The 16,302-nt window shown below is 37.1% G+C and overlaps 1 protein-coding gene across 5 annotated transcripts in view; it reads right to left on the bottom strand.

The window, feature by feature from the left end:
• Positions 1-13,018, bottom strand: part of ELOC (elongin C) — a 33,070-nt gene extending 20,052 nt beyond the window's left edge. Inside the window, exons 1-2 of one of the 5 annotated variants that reach the window (XM_074206661.1) lie at positions 12,932-12,949; positions 10,627-10,803 (exon numbers count right to left, since the gene is read on the bottom strand). The gene's annotated coding sequence lies outside the window, so the exon portion shown is untranslated. Of the gene's footprint in view, positions 1-3,209; positions 3,258-10,626; positions 10,804-12,716; positions 12,902-12,931 lie in introns of those variants that run through there. The other 4 variants (XM_074206658.1, XM_074206663.1, XM_074206662.1 and 1 more) reach the window with 4 other exon arrangements.
• Positions 13,019-16,302: the final 3,284 nt, after the last annotated feature.

Here is a 16,302-nt window from a genome sequence, read left to right as displayed (position 1 = left end):
TAGGGTGACAAGCAAGCCAATTTGATTAGGGGACACAACAGGGGGAGCAATGTGATATCAACCTAGAAAAATTAGAATCATTGTGAAGGGCTTTAAATATTAAACATAAAAGGTTTTAGATTACCCTACAGGCCAAAAGAAATCACTGTATTCTCCTGAGTAGGTGGCTAGAACTACGCTATGGGAATATTATTTTGGTAGCTGAGTGGAGGACGGATTAGAGAGAAGAAGAGACTTGGGGCACAGAGACCAATTAAGTTACTGAAATAGTCCAGGTGAAATATGATTTAAAACCTTGAGCTTTTGGATAGTGATAGCCTTAGTAGAGATGGAGTTTGTATTGGAAGGAATTGTACAGAAAGAATAAACAAGACCCAGCAACCTATTCTGAATATGGTAGGTAAAGGAGAGAGAGAGAGAAGAATTGAGAAGACTAAAGTAAGATTCCTCTTTTACCTTAACCAAATTTTTGTGTTGAAAGACTTAAAATTCACAAAATCAAAGTGGTCTTTTTCATCAAGCATCTAAATCAGCTGTTCTTAAGCTGGGGTATGTGAACTTGTTTAATAATATTTTGGTAATTTTCAATGTAAATGGTTTCCTTTATAATCCTATGTATTTTATGCATTTAAATAGATTATTCTGAGAATAGTCTTCACCAGACTGCCAAAGAGTACATGGCACAAAAAAGTTTAATAATCTTATCTAGTCTAATCTATGCTTCCAAAAGAATCCCTTCTTCCAACATACCTGACAAATGGCCATCTAATAAGAAGCACATTCCACTTTGATTAGAATCTTGATTCTACCTAGAATCTCTGTGATTCTAGGAAGGTCACTTGACCTGGTGGGCTTCAGTTCTCATCTATAAAGTGAGGACATAGGACTAAATGACCATTAAGGTCCCTTGCAAGATTCAAATCTTAACTTCTACCCCCTTCCCTCACACCATGATAAAGAAGTCTCTCTAGATATTATTTTTTTTTATTTTTGGAATTCCTAGTTTAGTGCCTTATGTGCTTAAAACAAGTTTGAAGAATTAAAATGTTTTTTGAGATTTCTAACAATTTTTTGTTAAGGTAAGTAGCACTGGAGTCAGATAGCAACACTTTTCAGTCTCACAATGTGACATCTATTAAATCAATCAATGGGAAACTTTAATAAGGGTAATGCCCCTCTAATGTTTTTGTAATTTTTCTATGTAGATTAGAATTTTCAGTGATCTGTAAATTATATTGCTAGGTAGATGGTACCCAGGTTAATTTCTATTAATAGTTAAAACTGTCTTTTAAAGACTTACTATTCTTAACTTTTTTTTTTGAAATCTACCTTAAAAATAAAAACAAACCAAAAAAAGCACCCACATGTTCCAAAGTAACATGCTGGGGGAAAAAAATGAAGGTTAGATCTGTTTTGACATCACCCAGAGGCTGAAAGTAAAGGGGGAGAAAAGTCATTCATTAGGTAATTTAAAAAATGCAAGCATGTAGCAAGTTTTTATTTTGTTTTCAAAATCAAAATTGGGGTATTATTCCAATATTTTTCTCAAATTGTTCAACCATATTGAGATAATAAATGTAATTTAATTACATGTAACTCAATTTAGTACACATATTGTTTACTATCTTGTAATCTGCTAGAAATATATCCTAAATCAGGTAATCAAGTTAAAAAATACTTCTAATTTCAAGAATTCTATCTATTATTCTGTATGTGTTTGGAGGGGTGTCAGAGGATCTAAATAGGTAGTTGGGTTTTTTTTTCAGGCAGCTTTTCTAATGAAGAAGTCAAAGTTGTATATAATCATATAAAAAAAAATGCTCTAGAGGCAGCCAGGTGGTGCAGTGGATAAAGCACTGGCCTTGGAATTAAGGGGACCTGAGTTCAAATCAGACATTTAATAATTACCTAGCTGTGTGACCTTGGGCAAGTCACTTAACCCCACTGCCTTAAAAAAAAACAAAATGCTCTAAATCACAGAAGAAATGACAATACAACTCTGAGATATCAGTATACCTATCAGATTGGTTAAAATGATAGATGGAATAGTCAAACAACTTGTGGCATTTGATTGTGATAGAATACTACTACACTACAAGAAATGATGAGCTGGTAATTTTAGAAAAACATAAAAAGATTTGAACTTATGAGGGAGAATATTCCAGAGCAAGGACTCCTAATTAGAACTGTGTATGATTTTACATATATTTGTGTATGTGTGTATATATGTATGTATATTTGTGTTTAATTGTCGCTTTCTCTAGGGCGAGGTGGGTAGAGATAAATTGAATTCAATTTTTGACTATTCACTTTAAAATTTGAAAAAAAGTCACTTACTAGTGACCATCAATGTCTTAATTTCATCACCAAAAGTAAGTACTTATTGTAAAACATCAATTCATCTTCTTTCAACAAACTATTTTGTGCAAATAAGCAGTGAATAAAAACTATATTTGCATCTAGAATACACAGTTATGAAGTTGTAGACCATATTTACCTGTCAAATGATGCTCTGGCTAGGTTAAGGAAATCATTTTACTTTTTTGAAGCACATAATAGTTAAGTGTCCAATGGAAACAAATCTCTGATAAAATATTATATGTGCTTTTAAACAGGGGAAGGACCTTCTGAAGTCTATATGACTAATTTTTAAAAACAAAACTTCCTTTCCATCGTATGATAGAGTGGAATAAGCAGAAAAAGAGGGAAGAAAGGGCAAGAAGTGAGATAGATATTAAGTAGGAAGAGAAGGTAGATATAAGCTTACTCAACTTTTGAGTTAGTCATACATTTCAATGGATCTTTGATGGAGGAGGGATGATACCATTTTTCATTCCTGTCAAATGCCTTCCTTCAGCACTAACAAGCTGAGTGATCAGGGGCAATTATCTTTGCTTTCCTTATCTGTAAAATGGGAATTAATTCTAGATTATATAACGCACTATGTTGTTGGGAAGTTGAAATAAATATTTTAAAGAGCTTTACAATTTTTAAATAATTATATCAATGTCGATAAATGAGCTCCATTGAGTTCCCCACAGAGAATCTATCCAATAGTTTTTTAACATTTCTTAAGTACCAGAGCAGTAAATTCCCTGAACATGTAATAATTCCCTTGCTCTTATTATATAACAAGATCACATTTTTTTCCAATCAGTTCCTGGATAATAATCTTACACTACAGGGAGAGTATGCTTTAGCCTACTTACAAGTCTCCATTGTCTCCAGGTCCTTCAGAATCTAGTGTTTCAGGATTGCTAAAAGAGGAGAGGCTGGAATAAATGTGAGCTCTCATTAAGTGTATCTCTATGGTTGAAGCACCTAAAATATTTTTACCTCTTTAATCTGCCTCCCTCCTTCATCATATCCCTGAAATATGATCATTCTATGACCACCAGTAATAGAGAGGGGTGTGTGTGTGTCTTCTGACTCCCTCTTCTCCTCCCTTAAAGATTTCATACAAACTTGACTTCCATTACATTTCCAAATTTATATCTCTGGTCCTAACTTCTTCTATTGAGTTTCAGTCCAACATTTCTCCATCTGTTGAACAATCTGAATGCTCCATCATCACCTAACCCCTTTGGGCCTTAGTTTCTTAATCTGAACAATGAGAGTTTTATACAAGATTGCAACAGCTTTATAGGTTCATGATGTGGAGACTGCTCAGGCCATCTAATCTAGTTCAGTTCCCTCCTTTTCTAGAAGATGGAACTGAAGTTGAAGAAGACTAAGTATCTTAAGTCACAGTTCAAAAACATCAGGGATGGGCTTTAATAATATTCAAGTTTACATGTACTTAACACGTGACATGCACTGTGCTAAACACTACAATTATTATCTTGTTTGAATCTTACAACAACCCTGGTGCTACTATAATGATTCCCATTTTACAGATGAAGAAACCAAAGTAAACACCAGGTTCCCCCAACTCAAGAGCTTAATGTTTTTTTCTATGGTTCTCCCCTTCCATTAATATTCTCCCTTCCTTTTTCTATGAAATAACTCAAACACATTTATAAACTATCTACATTTGTACAGGATCCTAGAAATAGAAATGCAAAAATAAAGACACCTTTGGTTCCTCTCCCAATTAAATAAACTATTTAAAGTTCACAGTGTAACAGGCACTGGAGTAAAATACAAAGTTTCTTTAAGAAACTGAACACTGTACAAATAGCTAATACATCGGGCAAGTCAGTATTCAAAAGTCTTGACAGGCTAAAACTAAGCTGGATTTTTGATTGTTAATAAAAAACAAACCCCTACATCAAAATTCCAAAAAATTACTTTAATGAGTTAGAAAAAGTTGTAAGTAAATTCATATGGAGAAATAAAGTCAAAAATTTCCAAGGATTCAGTGAAAAAAAGTACAAAAAGAAGGGGACTTAGTCCTACCTGATCTAAAATTATATTATATTATATTATAAAACATCAGTCATAAAAACTGTCTGGTGGGGGTGGCTAGGTGGCACAATGGATAAAGCACGGCCCTGGAGTCTGGAGTACCTGGGTTCAAATCTGGTCTCAAACACTTAATAATTACCTAGCTGTGTGGCCTTGGGCAAGCCACTTAACCCCATTGCCTTGAAAAATTTTAAAAAACAAAAAAAACCTGTCTGGTATTGGCTAAGAAATAAGAGTGGTGGACCAGTGGAATAGACTAGTCACAATAGCAGGAAACGATTATAGTAATCTGCTGTTTGATAAACCCAAAGAGTCCAGCTGTTGGGATAAAAACTCTCTCTTTGATAAAAACTGCTGGGAAAATTGTAAGTTAGTATTGAAGAAACTTAGATTAGACCAACACCTTACACCCTATACCAAGATAAGATCCAAATGGACACAGGATTTAGAGCTAAGAAATAATACTATAAGCAAATTAGAAGATCAAGGACTAGTTTACTAAATCTATGGAAAGGGAAGCAGTTTATAACTAAGGAAGAGATGGAGAACATCACTAAAAACAAACTAGATGATTTCGATTACATTAAATTAGAAAGCTTTTGCACAGACAAAAACTACTGTAACCAAGATTAAAAGAAATGTAGTAAACTGGGAAACAATCTTTACAACTAATGTTTCTGACAAAGGACTCATTTCTAAAATATATAGAGAATTGAGTCATATTTTAAAAAAAAGCCATTCCCCAATTGAGAAATGGTCAAAGGATATGCAAAGGCAATTTACAGATGAGGAAATCAAAGCAGTCCATAGTCATATGAAAAATTGCTCTAAATCATTACTTATTAAAGAAATGCAAATTAAAGTTTCTCTGAGGTAACACCTCACACCTCTCAGACTGGCCAATATGACCAAAAAGGTTAACGATCATTGTTGGAAGGGTTGTGGGAAATCTGGGACACTATTACATTGCTGGTGGAGCTGTGAACTCTTCCAACCTTTCTGGAGAGAAATTTGGAACTACACCCAAAGGGCAACAAAAATGTGCATACCCTTTGATCCAGCAATACCACTACTGGGTCTATACCCTGAAGAAATGATGAAAAAGGGTAAAAACATCACTTGTACAAAAATATTCATAGCAGACTTGTTTGTGGTGGCAAAAAATTGGAAATCAAGTAAATGTCCTTCAATTGGGGAATGGTTTAGCAAACTGTGGTATATATATGCCATGGAACACTACTGTTCTATTAGAAACCAGTAGGGATGGGAATTCGGGGAAGCCTGGAGGGGTTTGCATGAACTGATGCTGAGTGAGATGAGCAGAACTAGAAAAACACTGTACACCCTAACTGCTACATGGGGAAAATGAACAACCTTGATGGACTCACTCATTCCATCAGTGCAACAAATCAGGGACAATTTGGGGCTGTCTGCAACGGAGAATACCATCTGTATCCAGAGAAACAACTATGGAGTTTGGACAAAGACTGGGGACTATTACCTTAAATTTAGGAAACAACACCGATATCTTATTGTGTGATCCTGCTATCTCTTATATGTTATGTTTCTTCCTTAAGCATATGATTTCTCTCTCATCACACTCAATTTGGATCAATGTATACCATAGAAACAATGTAAAGACTGATAAATTGCCTTCTGTGGGGAGTGGGGGGAGGGAAGTAAGATTAGGGGAAAAATTGTAAAACTCAAAATAAATAAAATCTTTAATTAAAAAAAAACCCTACAAATACAAAGTAGAACGACATGTCTAATCAACCCACTCATTTGAAAAAAGATATGAGGGGTAGAATATTACTCTTCTGTAAGAATAATGAATAAAAAAATTAAAATAAAAGAATAATGAATAAAAAGAAACATGGAAAGACATGTAAACTGATGTAAAGTGATGTGAACAGAACCATGATAATTATAAATAATATTAATTTAAGTGAGAAAATTAAAATTCTACAAAATCATAATGGGTAAGTCTGATCCTAAAGAAATACATAGGAAAGTCCTTTCCTTAGAAATACACAAGGAAAGCCCTTTCCTTCATTTCTTGGCATAAGTAAGGGCAAGCGGGTATGAAACACTGCAAATTAACAGATTTGGGGGATATGTTGGTTGGTTTTTCCTTTATCTTTTTATTCTTTGACATAAGGGAAGGAAGGAGGAATATGTTGGAAATATAAGTGATGAAAAAAATAAATGCTACAGATAAAATTTTATTTCAAATAAAAAAAATTGAAAGAACCCTATCAAGGAAAAAAACATAGAAATTTTAGTTGACTGTAAATTCAAAATGCACCAAAAGCATGATATGGCAGTCAAGAAAGCTAATGCATCTTAAAGTTGTATTGAGAAGCACTGTGTCCAAGAATATCGAGTTGAGAGTTCTGTTGTGTCCTTTACTTAGTCAGGCCACATATGGAATATTATGTTCAGTATAGAGTACATTTTAGTTAAGAAACTGATAAGCTAGGAAATAGAAATACTCAGAATGGTAAAAATTATAGTGAAGAGTCTTGAATTTAATCTATAAATGAAGGAACTGGGAATGTTTAGTTGAGAGGAGGAAAAATTAAAGGTGAACCTGATTGAGGGCTTGAAAATTATCTACAGGAAAATTATCTATCCTCTGGAAAAGGAATTACATTTATTCTGCTTTGATCCAGGGGGCAGTTAGATGGCCTAGATAGAAGCTGCAATGAGTCTAAAAGCAGAATGGCTTGCCTACTATTTGTATATTTTTTCTCATTTGAAATCTTTTAAGAAAGGCTAGACTGACCATTTGTTAGGTATATCAAGGGATATATCCTTTTTTTCCTCCCCATGTATTATTAGTCCCTGTTCTCACAGAATTTACAGTCTAATAATAAGATAACAGTACATGAAAATATATAATACAAAATTCTTGATCAGTGTGTAATTCAATAAACATGCTTATAAGGGTAAGGTGCTATTAGGTGCTAGACTTGATATCTCTCCAATAGTTTTTACTCTATTCCAGTGGAGAAATACACATTCAGATAATGCAAGGTTATTTGAAAAATAAGAGCACAAGAAATAGTTTAACATAAATATACTACTTTAAACCCATCTCAATTGCTTTAAATGTCCTTTGAGCTAGACAGAGCAGGAATCATTACACTTTATTTTTACAAATGAATATACAAATAATCAGAATTTTTGAAAAGGGGTCCTAAGGGGTGGCTAGGTGGCTCAGTGGATAGAGCACTGGCCTTGGAGTCAGGAGTACCTGAGTTCAAATCCGGCCTCTGACACTTAATAATTACCTAGCTGTGTGGCCTTGGGCAAGTCACTTAACCACATTGCCTTGAAAAATCTTAAAAAAAAAAAAAAAGGAAAAAAAAGAAAAGGGACTAGGACTCCTGTGTACTGCTCTTTCCATTAAGGGCAGAATGACTTTATCTATTTCTATGGAATATGTCTTGCCACCCTATGAAGGAAGAGAGTAGAAAAAGAAAGATCCATTAAAACTTATTATATGAAATAATTTCATAATTCCACTACTGAGGATGAGTGACAAAGCAGTAGTCCAGTAGACACAATACATGGGAACAAGACAAACGTTTTCAGTCACAGTCAATGTGAGATTTGATCATGCATACTGGTTACAAATACTTTGTTTTTCTCTCTTTTTCCCTCAATTATGGGATGGTACTGGTGGGAAATGAGGTATAAAGGATAAAGCAGGTAAAAAACAAAGAAAATATAAGCATATCATAGAGGTGTCTTCTGGAAAAAATGTAGAGAGCAAAAGTCGGGTCAGAAAAAAGCAACAAAAAATGGACAATTTTGAAAGCTATAGAATGAAGTTTAATGCATAAAAGAAAAATGAACTGTTCAAAAGAGATACATGCACAATCTTTTTTCTGTTCTACTATTTCTATGGGAACACCAATTTTATTATTTTTTGTTAAGTTCAGAGTTTTTAAAAAGGAAAAACTTATTACACTATTTCAGGAGAGTCAAAGATCTATCCAAACTAATAGCTGTAGGAAGAGCAAGGAACACAGATTTAAGAGATAAAGGATTTGGTAAGTGAATGAATGAGTTATACAGAAATAACATGAATATATATATACACCTAAAGGAATATATTTACATCACCTCATTTGTTCCTAGTAATCTTGTAAATATTGCTCAACTAAAGTTTATAAGGGTACATTGTGAAGGTTAAGTGACTTGCCCATGGTCACACAATAATAACAACTTTATAAACCATAAAAGAATGATGAATATGAAGAATTTGGAAGAATTTTCTATATAAACTGAAGCGAGTGAAGTAAACATAATTAGTAAAAAAAAAAAAAGGATACATTCAACCACAATAACATATATTGGAAAGGACAAAAAAAAATTAATGACCAAGATTGGCCCTGAAAAAAAAATATTAAGCCCTCTCCCTTCCTTCTTTCTCTGCAGAAATGGGAGACTATGGTATTGAAATATTGTATAAGCTTGGTTGATATATTGAAAAACTTTCCTGAATATCTTCTTTACCCTTTCTGTTGTTTGTTAAATGGAATGGCTCAAAGAGAAGAGAAAGGATTGAACATATTCTTATTATAGGTCACGTGTTAAGACAAAATATGACAGGAAAACTGAGAAGGGAGAGTTTGGGGTGAAAAATAGGTTATCTTTTGGTCAAAGAGTTTGATAATATGTCCAAAAGAGTTGGATATACAAACCTGGAAATCATTTACAGAGAAATAATTTTGGAGTGTGGATGAGACCACCAAGAAAGACAGTATAGAAGGAGAAAAGACCTGTCTTAGTACAGTCTTGTAATTTACCCACAGATAGGTTGCACGACCTAGATGAATATTTAGCAAAAGAGATTGAGAAGGAATGGTCAGACAGATAAGGGGGAAGAATAGGATAGGAGAGATATCCTGAAAACCCAGAGAATATAAGGGTAACAATTGACAAATGAAAAAGGTTAAGAAAATAAATTGGTAGCTAGTGGGGATAGTTGGATCAAGTGAGGTTTTTGTTTTGATTTTTTTAAGGACAGTTGTTTTTATAGGCAGCAGGAAAGGAATCAATACACTGAGAGACTCAAGAATAGTGCAGAATTGAATGTTTTCACCAAAGCATCAAGACAGGAAAAGAAGAGTACAATCAAGTACAAGAGTAATAGCCTGCAGAAGAAATAAAGGGTGAAAGGATAGCTTGTCACATTGTGAACAAAGAATAGGGTGAGAGAATATAAAACATAAGGAAAGATGAAATAATAAAAGATTATGATTGGTTAAAAGAACTTTGGAGTTCATAAACATGGAAGCAGAAGATTTGTGGGTGATGCTAAGTTCTATAGTACAACTATCTTTGTGTATAGATAAGGTATAATGGAGAGGTAGGTCATTGTAATTAAATAGCTTAGGGGAACTGAGAAGTTAAGGTATTTTGAAGAAGTATTAATGGATAAATTCTTTAGTGTGAGGGTAAGAATTAGGTTGGAAAGATTATATAAGCACGTACCTCACTGAGGAAAGAAGGGGAATGTCCTGACAGATAAGACTACAGGGTCTAGATTAGGTGATAAATCTGAATGCATAAATCTCAAAGGAGAGACTGCTGAGTGATGGTAGTGGGGGGACAATGGCAATGGACTGCAAGGAGTATTCTGCCTTTCTCACATGGTCTAGGGGTGTGAGAGGGATATGTGTGTGGGTGTATGTGCACTGTGTGGGGGTAAGAATGAAAAGAACAACCAGTACTGAAGAGATTGGCTTAGGGAGGCAATATAATCATGAGGGAGGAGTGAGAAAGGAAAAGGTTTATTATGAAAACAATTTTTAAAATGGAGTAGGCATTCTGAAGAGCTAATAGTTAACATCAAGATTTCAAAAAAGAAAGATCTATGTGAAAGATGATGCTATTAAAAATAGGGATAAGGTCTAGACCTGAAATTTTATTCACATGGAGAAATCCCTGATGAAGAAACTCCTATTAGTGCACAGAGCAACCCTTCTACAGTTTATAGTCTGAATTGCTATGGGGCAGTGAGAGATTAAGTGATCTGACCAGAGTCCCACAGTCAGTATTTAAGATATGGGACTTGAATTGGAATCTTGGTTTGGAGCCCAGCTAACTATCCGTTTCACCATACCACTTCATATAATGTCAAAGTTTGTATGTATATATGCATGTATACGAAGTATCTGAAACTAGCTACTCTTTATCCCTTACCTCTTACTATTTAATTCAGAGCTGGAAAGGGCCTCAGAGTCCAACTTGTCCATTCCCCTCTTTTGTGAAACATGAAAACTGAGGCCCAAGACTACACAGATACTAAGTAGAGGAGCTTATTTTGGAAGCAGGGTCCTCTCACTACAAATCCAGCAGCTTTTCAACCATACTAGGTTTCTGGAGGCAGGACATAAAACAAAAGATTAAGTGCAGGGTGCTTTTATAGAGGAAAATTCATTTTGTAATAAATGGTGACTTGTCTAGGGTTTGCCTCCCATGCCCCCCCCCGCCCCCTGCAAGCAAGAAACACTCCAAATTACTTTAAACCTGAACTTTGAAACTACACTATTAAAAATAGTATCTTGTCATCTAATGGAAAACTTTCAAAAAATAGTATATAAATTTTTATTTAAAGTAATTCTTCAGAGATGAATTTTAAAGTAAATATTAATTTAATTCATATCATAATTTAACAATTTTGAATATACTTTAAGCAGAGTATACCACATACTGAGAACACATAGATAAAGAGATCAATTTAAGCAATTATTCAGAAATGGCTTAACAATAGATAAAACATGTATTTAAAAAAAGATCCAAGAAACAAAACAATGGTTATATAGATTGGGGCTTAATCATCCCCAAACCTGATTACGAGTTTTATTTCATTGTAAATGGTTATATAGCACAAAAAAATAATGAACAAGCTATCTTTAGTATTTTTAAACAAGGGCTGTTAAAGACTAAAATAAGAGCAAGGGTTTTAAAAAGGAACAGTTAAAAAAAGAAAAAATCACTTAGATTAATGACAAAAACATAATGATCTATGTACCTAAGTATCAACTCTGATTATAAGAATGTAGTAAATTACAAATATGATGCCTTAAAAGCTTAAGTGAATACCAGTATTTTCCCCCCATGCACAAAAAAGAGGACATTTTAAATAATCCAAACAAAGTTTCAAGCTCATCTTGGTATTCAAAATGGAGATATTCAGCTCCCACCAATAATGGCATTCATGCCTTTTAATCCTTCAACTGTGAAATACACTTTGTAAGTTAAGTAACATTCAGAAACAGGTTTTATCAGAAACTCAGTCTTAGATTTAGAGATTTTACTGTTAGGCACTGGCTGCTTCATGATTGGTTAGAACACCAGTCAGTAGTCCTGACCACAAGTCCTTCCAACTAAAGATGACTGCCTAGTTTTATTCCACCCTTAAACTTCCAGAAATGAAGCTATCTGCCTCCAATTTATAAATATTCATATCATTTCTAGTAACATGTGCTTGATTGAAACAAGCCTTTGGATAAATCTGGAGGGAAAACTGCTAGAGTTCCCTTTAAAACCCAATGCTAAGACCAATCCTTCATGCCAAGCCTATTGTGTGTGGGCATGGTGGTGGGCAATCACAAAAATAGACCACTGTCCCTTCCCTCAAGAGGCTTATAGCCTATTTGGGGAGATAACACACGAATAGTGAAAAATACCAAAGCAAAAGCAGTCTGACAAGTGTAAAAAGTGCTTAATAGTAATCGGGATTCTAATTCTAGGCGCCCAGCAGGGCACCAAGCCCAGGTTCTCGCCGCTTCGCCCGCTCAAACAATAACCCGCACCTCGGCAGAGCGCGCACCCCGGCGTCCCGATAACACCCCAGGGCTCTACCTAGAGGGGCGCGGACGGGAAGCCTGGGGCGGAGAACTCGCGAGTGCCCACGGAGCGGCAGGGCCGCCCGGCTCGGCCAGCTCTGCCCCTCCGGGGGACTCCCTTTCCCAGCGCTCCCGGGGCCCAGCCCGCTTACGGGGCGCCGCGCCGCCGGAGCCGGCCCCGGCAAGGCCGGCATGGAAGACGGCAGCCCCCCGGGCCGGCGGCCATGGGGGCCCCCGCGGAACCTCCCAGGCCTCGAAGGCCCCGCCGCCTCCCCGCCGCCCTGCGGCTGCCCCGAGGAAGGGTCGCCGGCGCCGGCGGCGGCGGCGGGCGGGGGGGGGGGTTTCCGTTCCCTCCCCGCCTAAATCCGAGGCCCCCGGCCTCCCGGCCCCCGCGCGGGTCCGGGGGCGGGCCGCCGTTCCGGACCCTGACCCGCCACTCACTCGTCGGTGCTGCAGCGACCGCGGCTCGGTCCCGGCTCACCGCCACAGCCCCTGCTCCCAGGGCCGTCCCCCCCCCGCGGGCCCCAGCCGCCCGCCGCCGTCTCTTCCGGAGCAACGAAAGGAACCACTTCCGGCGGGTCAGCGCGGCGCCTCCCAAGCCAGGGCGCACGGAGCCGAGGCCGGTCCGGCGAGCCGCCCGCCTGTGCTACGCCTACCTTTCCCGGCCTCCCGCGGCGGCCCAGCCTAGCCCGCCCCCTCGCAGTTTCTTCCTCTCTCTACTTTCCACACAAACCCTGAGACTCGGAGGCGGGGCAAGAAGCAGACTGGCGCCCAATCGGAATCCAACACACGTGTTCCTACAATTCCCAGCATGCAACAGACGACCCAATTTCTCATTCGGGGCAGGGGGGAGAAGACCGAAAACAGGATGGCCCGGCCGAGGGCCGCACTGCATGCTGGAATATGTAGTTTGCTCTAACGAGTCGAGCGCAGGGGCCGCGGGAGTCACGTAGGTTCAGGCTAGAGGACAGATAGTAAAGCGTGGGGCGCGGTTTCGGCCCTAAAGAGAACATCCTGCTCTCAAACTAGCAGCTTCTGCCCATATTCTGCGATAGTGACTCCCTAGCTCCTTTTGATTCTTTCTTCCCCGTACTGGTCGCTCCTTTACTGATGATGAGAAAACTACTTAGATTAGACTTGCTTTTTAAAGCACACTTAGCATAACTGCCCCTTTTCTTTAAAAACCTTTCTCCTCTACCTCCCATTTTTTTTTAAAGGCCTGTGATGTTTGGTCCCTAGACGTTCTTAATCAAATGCCGGGGAATGGGCATTTATCCCGGTGAAGTATAATATTTATGTAATTGGAAAGAATGAAAAATAACTTTTTTTTTCCCCTGAACCGCAAAAAAGTCGTGTTGTGTCCATTCCAATTGAATACAAAGTTTTCTTGAGATTGATTGAGGCCCAGTTTTCAACCACTTAAAACACTTATTGTAAAATAAATCTTTTAACTGTAACAACACAACTACTTACTATACAGTTAGGAACAGATGACTGGAGGATGGGCACAAATTAATAAATAAATCCCCCCTTCCCCCTCCCCCAACTCAGCTGCTACTGCAGTTTAAAGCCTAGCAACCCCGGGAGGGGATCAACAAATATGTAAATGCAAAAATACATAATAATAGTGACTGTTTCAACTGTTGAGGGCATGCTATGCCTTACATCTAATAATTAATAAGTAATGTGTTAGAAGGACAGAAGACTGGATGTATGATTTCACTGGTTTAGCCAACTCCCATAGAAGGAAACTGTCTACCAAAGGAGGTGGCATTTGCAATTTAGTCTTAGAGAGTTGTCTAGAGCACAGAGAAATTAAGGAATTTACTCAGTCATCCTGCCAGTATTGTTAAAGGGTAGACTTGAAACTAGACCTTCCAGGCTCTTCTTAGATGCTCTACTATGTAATTCTGAATTTCCTTAAGGAAATAATGAAGTATTGTTGTTATATATTCTATCAAAAAATTTTAACAAAGGATAGAGTTTAAAAAAATTAGAAGTCAGACTTTTAGAAACATGAAATAGAATTTTCATCAATTTTACTGCAAAATCATAGTTATGAAATCAGAACTTAATAGAGGGTATTGAAATTTAATGATTTTATAATTTTTAAATTAAGATTTTAAAATTTCATAGACTGATTAATATTTATATTTTGACAGTATTCCCATTAGACTGAGTTCTAGAAGGACAAAGGATGTTTTCAGGCTTCTCTGACTCTCCAGCTCTTAGCATAGTACCTGGAAATAGTAAGAGTTTAATAGGTGATTGTTCACCTTACTTTACTGGTATTTTCAGACCTTTCAGAGGATATAAATTAGTTAGCAAGAATAATTAATTATATTGGGAAGCTACCAGATAGAACCGGGGAAAATGTCTGAAGGTCCTGCTCTGTATTTCTCTTCTTCAGGCAGGAGTCTTACTGTGTTCCAGGCTATCTCCCTACAGGGTAGTTAAGATTTCAGGGATCAGAATAGAGATTCTTCCCTATTTTGACTGATTTGAGTGTACTTTTACTTGTCTTGGGTGCCAAAAAAGAGGTTTAACTTTGCTTTGTTATTTTAGGCTTACAATTAAAAGCAAACAGTGGAGCTGAATCAAAAGGATTGAAATTTCAAATTACAATTTCCATGTAGACCTTTTTTCATATAAATAAATTTGTCCACTAAACTATTAATAGTAGATATCCAATGGTGGAAGTAAGTTTAATTTTGGCTTCTTTAGTAACAAGCCAATAATTATAGTAATAATAATAATAATTTATTCCTTGGTATTCAGCATTGGAAATAAATGTAATTCTAAAATATATAATATCTACTGGACTACAATTGCTCATATTGCAAATATCCTCCATTCCTACAGTCTCTCTTCCTGATTGGCTAGTTCTTCCTACAACTTCCAATTAAGGAATGAGGCCCAGGATTGACTGTCTTCATTCCTTTCCATACTGACTCATCTCCACAGGACTTTCCCTACTACATCCCTGCCTTGGGTAACTGAGCCCCAACCTCTTTTTCAGTTCTCTTTTATGTGGTGCTCCCATCTTAGAATGTAAGCCCATTAAGGTAAAAAACTAGCTTTCTTTTTGCTTTTATTTGTATTTCCAGTGCTTATTACAGTGAAGGGCACAGAATGAGCACTTTTTTTTAGGTTTTTTTTGCAAGGCAATGGGGTTAAGTGGCTTGCCCAAGGCCACACAGCTAGGTAATTATTTAGTATCTGAGGCCGGATTTGAACCCAGGTACTCCTGACTCTATCCACTGCTAGCCACCCCAATGAGCATTTATTAAATGCTTATTGACTGATTTGTATGAGTTCCCATTATCCTTGAATAGCCTGCCATGGGGATTCAACTAGAAAGAAAGAAAGAAGTGGGAATGGTCTTTCCAAAAATGGGAATTGCCTGTACTGAGCACTTTGACTAGCATGTATTGGGAATTGCAAGTCTGCCAATGTGGCTAGAAAGAAAATTGTTTGCCCAGTTCATAGATCTTGAAATATCTAATATTATATATCTACCCTTACCTGTAATGTTTGCATATATCTGGTTAAAACATCACATGTAGGCAATTGGCCCATTTCTTTTTAGCTACCATGGACCTATCTGAATTTTCCATCTCTGATTATGAAAGTTATCAATAAAAGCTGGCTTCATCTTAGATCCTTTGCTGATTTCCAATGATTGGCCCCATGTTGCTATTTTAATTAATTCTTTTTAAATTTTCTTTAAGAGGAAAAGAAGAGAAGGGAGGCGGCTAGGTGGTGTAGTGGATAAAGCACCTGCCCTGGAGTCAGGAGTACCTGGGTTCAAATCTGGTCTCAGACACTTAATAATTACCTAGCTGTGTGGCCTTGGGCAAGCCACTTAACCCCATTGGCCTTGCAAAAACCTAAAAAAAATAAAAATAAAAAAAAAAGAGTGTGTGTGAAGAAGAATGTATAGTCTGCAGTAATAAGCAACCTATAAGGAGTTGGAGGAGCCATTTTGAGAAGGGTTTTAAATATCAGAAGTGCAAAATTACCTGGT

Source organism: Macrotis lagotis, chromosome X (assembly GCF_037893015.1).
Source record: "Macrotis lagotis isolate mMagLag1 chromosome X, bilby.v1.9.chrom.fasta, whole genome shotgun sequence".
In the NCBI taxonomy this organism is placed as follows: Eukaryota; Metazoa; Chordata; class Mammalia; order Peramelemorphia; family Peramelidae; genus Macrotis; species Macrotis lagotis.
Note: the sequence above shows the minus strand (reverse complement) of the source record. Positions and strands in the feature narration are given on the sequence as shown.